We start from the raw sequence: 10613 nt of genomic DNA, 5'->3' as shown, positions 1-10613 counted from the left end.
CCTATATACTCGTACCTAACTACACACATGCATAAAGTTGGTGTCTAATATAAAGAACAAACCGATCGATGACTGTGGGCATATGATTTTGTATCAGTTAAGGAAAAAGGTTATGGGTGGCTTTATGCACTGTTAGTACACATAGTACAATATTGCTTGAAATACTTTGATATAATCATGAGAGATCGGCACAAGCGAGATTGCATCCGAAGGTCTTTGAAAGACCGATGCATAAAAATTTCACTAACTGCATCAAAATCGAATTGATTTAAAACCATTATTAAGAAGTCGATTAAAAAATAAAAGCATACATTCCCCTGTTTGAAGTCTGCGAAACTCTCCTTATTTCTCAGAAATACATATTAAACTTTCAAATCACTATCACTAAACCTCTTAAATTATTGCAACTACTGCAAGATATGCATAATTAATAGAAGATACATCAGCTAACACGTAATACTAACAGCCCCATTTGAAACACTGAATGAATAATCTTCATAGGATCGATCCAATGAAAATTATATACATTGGAGTACAATAATTATGCTTACATTTGCAACAATGTGTATCCCTATATATATTGGATTGATATAAAAAAAAGTAACCAACCAAGAGTTGGTTTTCAATGATTATCCAAGACATCATGTTAGGAATACATTTAGGTAGTTGGTAGCTACAATAAAGGTAAACGTTTTGCGCACACGTCGATCTAATAATCCATAGGCGTCCGCAATAACAAAGCTTTGCTTTAATACTAAGTGTAGAGTTTGTAACAGGTTGTAAGTACAGGGTACTAGCTAACGCCAACGTTCGCTATCACCGACTGGTATGCAAGGCCCGATTGACCCGATAACTACCACCAATGGGCACGCAGTAGGTTAGACTACAACTAACGCGTAATCAATGCAAAATGAACTACCTATTATTCATTTGTATAATGTTCATAGCTAGCAACAATACAAATTGCTATGGGTCGGAAAGTTACGACAATATACCTATTAAATTTAAATAATAACTAGTTGCCCGCGGACCCAACCGCAACAAATCGAAAATGATCCCTTGGAAAATAAAATCGGGTTAAACTGAGTGTTAATTCCAGTTATAAAATATGTATATTTTGACGAAACTTGGTAAATTTCGTCAAAATCCGTTCAGTGGTTTTTGCGCTAAAGAGGAACAAACATCTTTACATACAAACCTCAGCGTTTATATTCGAGTAGGATTTTATAAAACGTTTTTATCTCATTCTTAAATCATTTTATCTTGACTAGTTGTTTACTAGTACAAGTAGTTAAAAGTAAACCTTCGCTTACTTTGATCAGCTCCGACAACACAACTCCGACACTACTAGATTTACAGAGTCGATTGGATATCGATTGAATTCGCAAACACCGGGACCAGATTGTCATCTGAATGATAAAAGTAGGAAAAGTAAGATTCAATTGTGAGACACGGAGACAACGGGGAGCTAGTTACACAAGGATAAATTAAAACCGATATTTTAACAGCTAGTATCGAAATTTCTCGTATTGTAGAGGCACAATATTCTACAAGTCAAGCTGTTTCCATTAATACTCATATTTAAAGGTTGGTATGAAAAAACCTTTGGCGTCGTCATGTCATCAATACTCTCAACTAAACCTTTTAAGCTCAAAAGCAACAAATCAAAATCCGTTTATCAGTTCGAGAGCTATAATGCCGGCGACAAATACAGACATGGCAAACTTGTAATATAACACCCCGTCGTTTTTGCGGCTGGGGTTAAAAAGTTATTAAACAAAGTGACAAGTTCGTGCATTGAAGTAACACTAGTTTAAGAACACAAGCGATAATGTAGCTGGGACAAACAATATCGGCGTGGCATGAGGAACTTGTTATTAGTTTTCTTTGGCAGAGAGATTGATGCTTCAGGTTACAACAAAGACTTTTAAGATTAAACCCGTCACTCCATACCAGATCGTGGCAGAAGTTTATGAAGCGTTTGAAATGTGTGGTATGTGTGTAGAAAGTTTTACGAAGAGAAAACTTAACACGTTCTTCAGGGATGGAAACACAGTCCGGCATCCCGTGTTTTACATTAATTGCATTTAAGGAACAATGGAAATACGTAGTAACCGTTCACAAAACAATTAAGTTCAATTAAAGTGGTTTTATTGATATTTTTTACCATATCCCAGTACAGGTTTGGTTTCAAAAACCAATAAATGATTTACAATTAATATTTCTGAAAAACTCATGTATATTTTTATCAATACCACGACTAGGTACTCAAATTAAATCCTCGGAACATGAAACATATTTCAATATGGACTTCGATAAAAGGAATATTTATATTAAAAGGCCTTTAAAATAAAATTAACAGGATTGTGAAAACATTATTTACCTTTACTGATTTCGATGAAAACGATTTATTTTTGAAACCGAAAAAGTCGTTATTTACACGTGACAACATAGCAACGGAAGGAACTTTCGCGGACATAAATCCGATTTTACTGCAATATGTATAAAAATACTTTACTCGCTGCACTATATCTATACCTAGAAGTTTTTGGATCAGTCACCGGTAAAATCATTAAGGAAAACTAGATGTTCCATTTAACGTTGTTTTGCCATAGCGTTTTTCTGCACTACGAATGAAAAAAAAATAGTTTTATGGGTATGAAAAACAGATGTTGTATCAAACCTACAGAATACCTATGTACACAAAATTTCATTAGAATTGGTCGAGCCGTTTCGGAGAAGTTTTGTTTGGTATATCATGACACGAGAATTTTAAATATTAGATAGGTACTCATATAAGAATCATCTTTTTTTACACAATTTCATATCTCAGCTACAAAAGTGTGAGGAAAAAACACTTTATAATCATTTGTAGTCAAGATTAATTAAAGTGAAGCTGTAACTGGACAAGCTGGAACTAAAATCTTACAGAACTTAAAACAATTAAATATCACGAACCATAATTAACATTTGGTCTATATTCGGGCAACAAATGACGTAATTTAAGTGATCCATCCGGTGCGTCTGTATGCGAACGAGAACGTTTTTGTGATTGGAAAAAATGTACTGAATTAACGAATTAAAATGAATAGGTAGGTTAAATGTAGGTTGACTTTACGAAAACTTTCCACATGCTTCTGTTGACCGATGGGAAGTCATCTCATTGGCCATCGGTAAGATGAGAATCAAACAGTTCTGAAAATTGGTCTCCCAAAATCCCAAAAATATTCACCTTGCAATACACGTTTACAAATAATGCATATACATATACACTATCAGAGTTCAAGTCGACTGAACGTCAATATTACTTTGCCCTAATTTGAAAGCAATAAGACTGACTTTCACGACCCATTCTGACAGAGGATATCAAAAAGCAGCAAAAGATCAAGCCACTTCAGAAATACATGTTGTCAACGAGGTGAATGTGAACGGACAGGGCACTCGCTAAGGAAGCACACAGGATTCGCATTGAAGTCTCGCGACTAGCTCGCTATTTCAAAGTATTTTTCCATAACATTTTTCAATGACATCAAAGGAATGAAATATAAAATGACGTGTATTGAAAGAAAATGGCGATTTAACACATCATGAGACAGAAATATATTTTATTCAATGCTATATCATGTTAATGTATACCAAAAATTGATCTACTGAAAAGACATCACCCTTTAGACGGTATCTTCATGGTAACCTATATTTTGAATAGACTTTTCCGCACAGTAAGATAATACCTCGACAGACAATGATTCGATAAAGTTGAACGTCACATCAACTTTACAAAGCAAGAACGAAGTGCTGCCCATTATTTAACGTTCACCTACTTAATACTTCCTATCGATACTGTCTGAAGCTTCATATACAGTTACAGCGTCGATATTAGAATTTAAAATCGTCGTGTCTGTACCGCCGATACTTACCGGTACACGTACTGCAGATAAATCGGATTACACTTGTACAATGTATGAATTGATACGTTAATCGTATTCGCATCGATAAGTCGACAAAAACAACAAGTTTTACTGTGGACAAAGGTTGTGTAGAACAAAATGGCTCGGTTTACAAATCCGCCAGCATATCAGCAACGTCGAACGTAATGATAAACGACTGTTTCAACAGAATAATCGCAGCTCTGTCATTGGTTCCGATCGAATCTATGCTTGACTGATAAAAAAATATTGTTTGATGTAATTGACGACAATTGTTCGAGCGTATTTGTAACCTTTACTTAAATTTCGCACGTGACCAAAATAAAGAAGTTCTGTCTATTGCGTAATATGTTTGAAATAGCCAGTTCATCAAACACGTGGAGTATGTCTGTCTGCAACTAGTCTGCTACACTTCGCCTCTGCAGACTATTTAAACGGCCTACTTTATACGTTACTTTTTTTTCCTATTTACAGGCCTTTTTGTTCTCTATCTAAACTTGTATAACCTGCAAAATAATCTATACATTTTACAGCATATTTTTATACACACTGCTCTCACTCAGACTTGTTTACGTTGTTTTAATGTACTTCGAAAACATGAACTTGACTAGTTAAATTCATGACGGTGTAAAACTTGAAACTGCATATTTGACATTCAAAATTAAACGATTCCAAAGCGAACCTCTACCAAAATCTAGTATAAAAATAAAGTTAAGTGTACTTGGTAACTTGCGGTCGTGAATCGAAATTGTATAAACAAACACTCATGCGTCGGTCGTTACGTAAACTCACGCGCACCATTCAAACAAAGTCAGTTCTATCGGAAGCCTGGCCAGTGTCTCCATTATGCTTTTTGAACAAATACATACAAACATTTATTGGAATATCAACCTTATAAACACAACAATAGAGGTGAACATCGAAACAAATCTCTGTTTGGACGGATGAACTTGTTTATTTTTGCGGTTAATTAATTCAAATCCGAATGGATATGTAGGAAGGTGGCCTTTATATTCAGTATTTGTAGAAGGAAGTCTGAATAAACTTGAATGGGTGCACATTGCACACATTGCATTGGTTGTAAATACACATCAAACCGTATGTACATACATAGAGATACACACGAATCATCAATCTGTTGAACGATACAAATGATCGGCATGAGAATTCGATTCATTAGTCATAATTAGCTCATATTCAGTTTGCTATTCACCATAACTAGGGCACCCAAAACAATTCGAAAAATGTAGATAGTGATCCGCAATTTAGTTGTTCAATCGTAATAATTACAAATTAGTCTCACCATCACGAACATACTGAATATAAATTCCCTCTTAACGATTGATCTCCGCGCAAAAAGGAAAATAACACTATACTTTAACCATAACTAATTTAGTAAAAAAAGTTGTATAACCGGTCCTATAAATGTATACCACTTTAATATCATCCAGAGTTTCGAAGCCTATAAAATCGTCTTCGTTGAATACTACTAAATCATACTGAGAATTAGATAAGTATGAATGAGGATGAACAAAAAGTGGGCGCTAATTGTCCGAACAGTGAAGTTTGGCGGGTCGTAAAATAAACATGCATACTTAAGTAATTTTTAGACCATTTTAAGAGATTTAAATAAATCGGAACAAAAAGTTGCACGCGACCAACAGGAGTTATCGATTTTCTAAAGTTAGACCGGTTCCCATTTCGACTGTTGATTACAACTCTATCAAATTCAATGCTTTTGACACGTGTTACGAGTTGTCAATCGAACACCAGTTACAAAGCCGAAACCGGCACACGGTTTCGCGTGATCCTGTTCAAAATGTAGTGCTGCTTTTTCAATTTTATTTTATTTTTAAATATTCCTTTAACTATATGGCGTGTATGTCACGCATCACATGCACATCACATACACATTCATTTTGAAGGCGTCAACGTACAAAATGTTCTTCGCTCAATTATTTTTAATCCGCCTCGTTATCATGGATATTATATTATTAAAAACATGGTAACTTTGAAAGCCGCGGTCATTCGTAACTATATTTTCATGGTTTATTACTGCGTTATAATATGAGTTTCATCATAATAAAAATAGTTCTATAGGACATATTTGAAAGTCATCGTTTAGCAAAGTTTTATCAATCTTCCAAGTAAAAAGCAATAACCGTCGCCTCCGCCTCTAAGCTTGCTTACTTCAATAAACCTGTGAGCTTCTGATATCTGTAAGATTTGAAGTTGTCCCGGTTTTCGCTAGTACCACGTGCATTAGATATACAGTTGTTCACAATCTACGCTTAATATGATGAAGTTTTCTGATCGTAGAAAGACGTATCAGTGTAATGAAGAGCGGAGATGTTTCCTCGAATTGCACGCATTATTTGTTTCTTGATTTGCCTTTAAAATACTATGTCAGAATGAAAGGGTTCTATTTCAAGTAGGATTTGCAAGTTTGCATCAATTGTTAGTTCAATTAACTTTTGGAAACATAATTTTATTATGCTGTTAAACTAAAAGGCTTTCCATTTTTAATCCTGTACAATTTAGTCATTTAATGTCCCTGGTAGTATTTTCAACATTATTTTTTTACGTTTTTCGAACACATTACTATACCAATTAACATTTTTTGCATTACGTGCAAAATACATAAAAACGGATGCAAAAAGCCAAATTACTTGCTTGCCGTAAGGATAACTTTCGGCCTACAAATAGGGTTTTACAAAATTTTGTGCTGTTCAGCCAAATTTAGATAGCTCTCTGGTTCGACAGAACGGGTTTAAAAAAAGAACTGTTTTTAACTTTCAAAGCTGGCTTTTAGGAGGTTCCACAAAAAACTTTTTGTGTAGTTTTGAGCGGAGGCGGTAAAGTATTTAAGGAAAGCCTATTCGCTTGACATTGTCTATCGAAACGAAGTTATAACATGATAATGTTGTTATGACAGTAGAGCTAGCAAAATCTTGACCCAAAAAGGTCATCGAAGATGCGAGTCTGTTTGTGACCTTCAAAGTTCCCCAGTGGGTAATTGATATGATAAAAATGTTTGGTTATCCGATAACCCAGTAGCAGTGACCCGGGACTGGGAAGAATGGAGACGAAGCGATGCACTTTGATGTGTATGCGGAACATGGGTTCATGTTGCCGCGCCTAACCCCGGGTTATCCATACAGCATAAATAATTAAAGATAAACTAATTGCTGCTACAATTAATCCTGCGATGTAGAAATTACGATACTTTTTTACTAACAATAACTACCAGCGTGCTACAAAATAATATTGTTTGTATAAAAATGACTGTTTGAAAGTAATGATGTATACATTTTACTTTAGTTTAGTAATAATGTAATTGGATACTAAAATAACCTTGACATACGGTAATGGAAACAATGGTAACTGATAAGATATTTCTTATAATATTGCTAGCACTTTTCAGTATTAATTCATCAATCGCCAATAGCGAATATCAAAATAGTTATTGAAACGAAAATGTTCGTACATTAGCAGTTGTAGAAGGGTTTCCTTTGAAGTGCTCTGCAGTTAGCCTGTTTCAGATTGGACGGCTACACTGGACTTGTTGGCGTGACACAAACCTCCAGTCAGAGCAAAGGTAATGGCTAACTGCATTATCAACGTTTACTAAAGACAGCTTCTGCGTGGTTTGGGCCTTTATTTAGTGCGTTGCTAACAATCTTATTAAGGCAAACAGCAAAAGAGGTCGAGGTCTAATTTTCATCGTTTTTATGGGACGTCGTTTTATTACCAGTTTGACCATTTTGGACCAACTAGGGACGAGAGGGCAAAATTTACGTAACTATTATTAAAAGTACGCGACAGACCTCGCACTAATAATCAATGTTAGTTTATACAAGAATATAAATTAATCTCAAAGCAGACTATATACGGTAAAGGGCCTTCGTACACAAGGCAACGCACATCGCCGTTAATCGATAGTGCTTATTTACAACCCTGTGGCCTATAAAGCAGTATGGCTGGAAACTAAAATTGTCAACTCATATAAAAAGGCCTGCGTTAGCACAAGTTACTGCCCAAGTTTAAAGTTAAAAAAACCTAAATGAAATGTATGCAAATTTTAAGAATTTTAATAATTAACACAGATTATATGATAAAAAACGAATTATATATCGTCAGATAGAAATTTTATCCAATATTTTATTATTAAATGAGAAAACAAATCAGAAAGATGATGAATTGGAAGTGAGGCAAGTCAGACTTTTTACGTTCAAAGATTTAGCATTGCCATGAAACCTTGCAATGCAGCCAGCATTCTGGACACGTATCAGGACTTGGGCAGGGATGAAGATGTATTTTTTGACGGTCTCTAAATTATGTAAGACCTATATTGTTTCTATTTTGTATTGATATTAAGTTTATTTAGCTTTATTTTTTGTTAACGCTGTAAAAGGAAAAATACAAACTGCTAATACCTTAGTATTAGGGGCACATAACCGTGTATTACACGTTAGATCGATAATAGCGAGGATGTACTCAGGCCTATAGTGTACGTGGCCAGTACTATGCAAGGACGACTAGTGCATGATAATAACAAAATATCTTCCATTTAACATGCACATGTATAAGTGTAATTTAACTCTTAAGTAATACTGTGTATGTTTGGAGAGTTCATGACTCTATTTTAAAGGAGAAATTGAATAGTATTTTATTAATTTTCTACTAAAGTCTACTTTCCACTTTTTGGTTGTTGGCAGTTTCATGAATTCCGAAAATGTTTTTATTCCAGAAACAATGCTTATTTATAGTTTTAAATCGCTACATAAAAAATATCGGTGTAATTCCCAAAACCTTGTCAAACTATTGTTATTATATGATACAGATACGTAATGTAACCGAGCAAACATTGTGTACAGACAATATCACGTAAAGAGCAAGCAGTGCCTCGTAAGACATAAGACTTTCCCATGGAGACTACAAATTGCCGCCAGTTATGAAATCGTTTCGAGAATAAGCAATTCGTGACTGGATGACATGACTGATATACGCGGGCATAATTTGCAGTAGCCACTAACTACCTCGTTTGCAACAATTTAATATTATATACAAGAGGTCCTACTACTATTTCGCTTGTAATACTTAAATAATTGCCTTGTCGTCGAAGGTAAATTGCGTATTAGACGCAATTTAAATACTCGGTTCTAATGACGTTGAAGAAGTATAAGTGCATTGTTGTAGTCACTCTCTATTACGATTATATTAGCTCTCCGTAGAATAAAAACCATAAAAACAAATTCGAGTCGTTTTCAACAAAATAAACCGATATTATGTGTATATATAAAATACAATACGATGTCCCCGAGAAAGGGAAGACAATATCAATAATATCGTAAAACTAAAAATTAAACCAGGTGATCCAATTTAATTTAAGTAATACGTAATTAATGAACTAATATTTATTTAAAGTTTGTAAATTGTTACGGGTATAAAGTAAAGGTACATCATTTGTAATAGCAAGTACTTAATCGCATTTAAAGAATAAAATAAAGATATTAACGAAACCTTTGAAACAATTAAATCAGTTTCAACTAAACTAAATTTTTCCTTCAGACCTAACAGATTCTCTTAAACTAAGCTATAAACAGTCGCGAAAGAGTGACGTCATTTTACAAGGCATACAGCGGCGTCTTTTTTCCACAACTATAACGACGTCGATGGTAGGCCACCTGAACTCTGACGTCACTCCGACGGCAATCTCCGGCCCAACACTAAATTCAATTGATAGTAGCAAGTAAAGCGCTCTGTAAGTTAGTTTATGCGCCGAAGAAGCAGGTCAAACACACGATGACTTTATTTAAACGGGGTTATCCGATTTTAAACTTGGAGAGATTTTATTCAATATTTTAAAATGTTTTCTTGTTTTCTTTACAAGAAGGAATAAAAACAAAATAGTTACAGCATATACAGGGTAATTCTATTTTATGCACGAGAATATCGTGATTGAGGAGGTTGTGGTCTTTTTGTACGGGCCTATTCTGCGAACGAAGGCAATTTTAGATGAAAGATTAATGTAGAGACCGTACGCGTTTCTTTCGAACTTATATATTTATGAATAATTATACATTCCGTAAACTAAGTTGATATTGTTCAGTACTGAAAGTTGTATTACAGTAAAATACATTTTATCAATTTGTAAAGAGTGCAGCTGCTTCAAGATATGCACTACAGAACTGTTGTATCCGGATAATGAAAGCTCTTAATAGAAAAAGGAAAACTTTTTCAATCTATTTCAGTTTTACGAGCACTTGTAGCGTATTTCGGAGAAAGCTGTTCTGTTAATTCGCTACGCTTCCTATTAAAGGAAAGTTTGTGCTGTATGTTTGATTTAAAACTCTTGTTTTGTGTTATTATATTATTGTCTTACATAAAAAAAAACCTGCACTCGGATCTAGTGTTGTGGCGCTATTTGAGGAAGCTTATGTGTAGCAGTGGACCGCGATAGGGAACTCAGCCTATTTAAATAAATTAGATATACTGTCTAAGTTATCTAAAAAACAAATGTTATATACCTATAAGTTTTATAAGGGTTCATTCAAAGTATTCTCTATATATATCCTGATTTAGTTAATTCAGCCTAAAAAATATTACATGTAAAAGAAGCATGAGCTCTCTTGGTAAACGAGTAAACTTATCAGTTCTCTCCTTTTTCACATAGACACTACGATT

The 10613-nt window shown here is 34.4% G+C and overlaps 1 protein-coding gene across 1 annotated transcript in view; it reads right to left on the bottom strand.

The window, feature by feature from the left end:
- Positions 1–10613, bottom strand: part of LOC113504190 (E3 ubiquitin-protein ligase MYCBP2) — a 112462-nt gene that overhangs the window by 67967 nt on the left and 33882 nt on the right. The window lies entirely within an intron of this gene.

The sequence above is a fragment of the Trichoplusia ni genome, chromosome 21 (genome assembly GCF_003590095.1).
Source record: "Trichoplusia ni isolate ovarian cell line Hi5 chromosome 21, tn1, whole genome shotgun sequence".
Taxonomy (NCBI): domain Eukaryota; kingdom Metazoa; phylum Arthropoda; class Insecta; order Lepidoptera; family Noctuidae; genus Trichoplusia; species Trichoplusia ni.
This window is presented reverse-complemented; position numbering and strand designations above follow the sequence as displayed.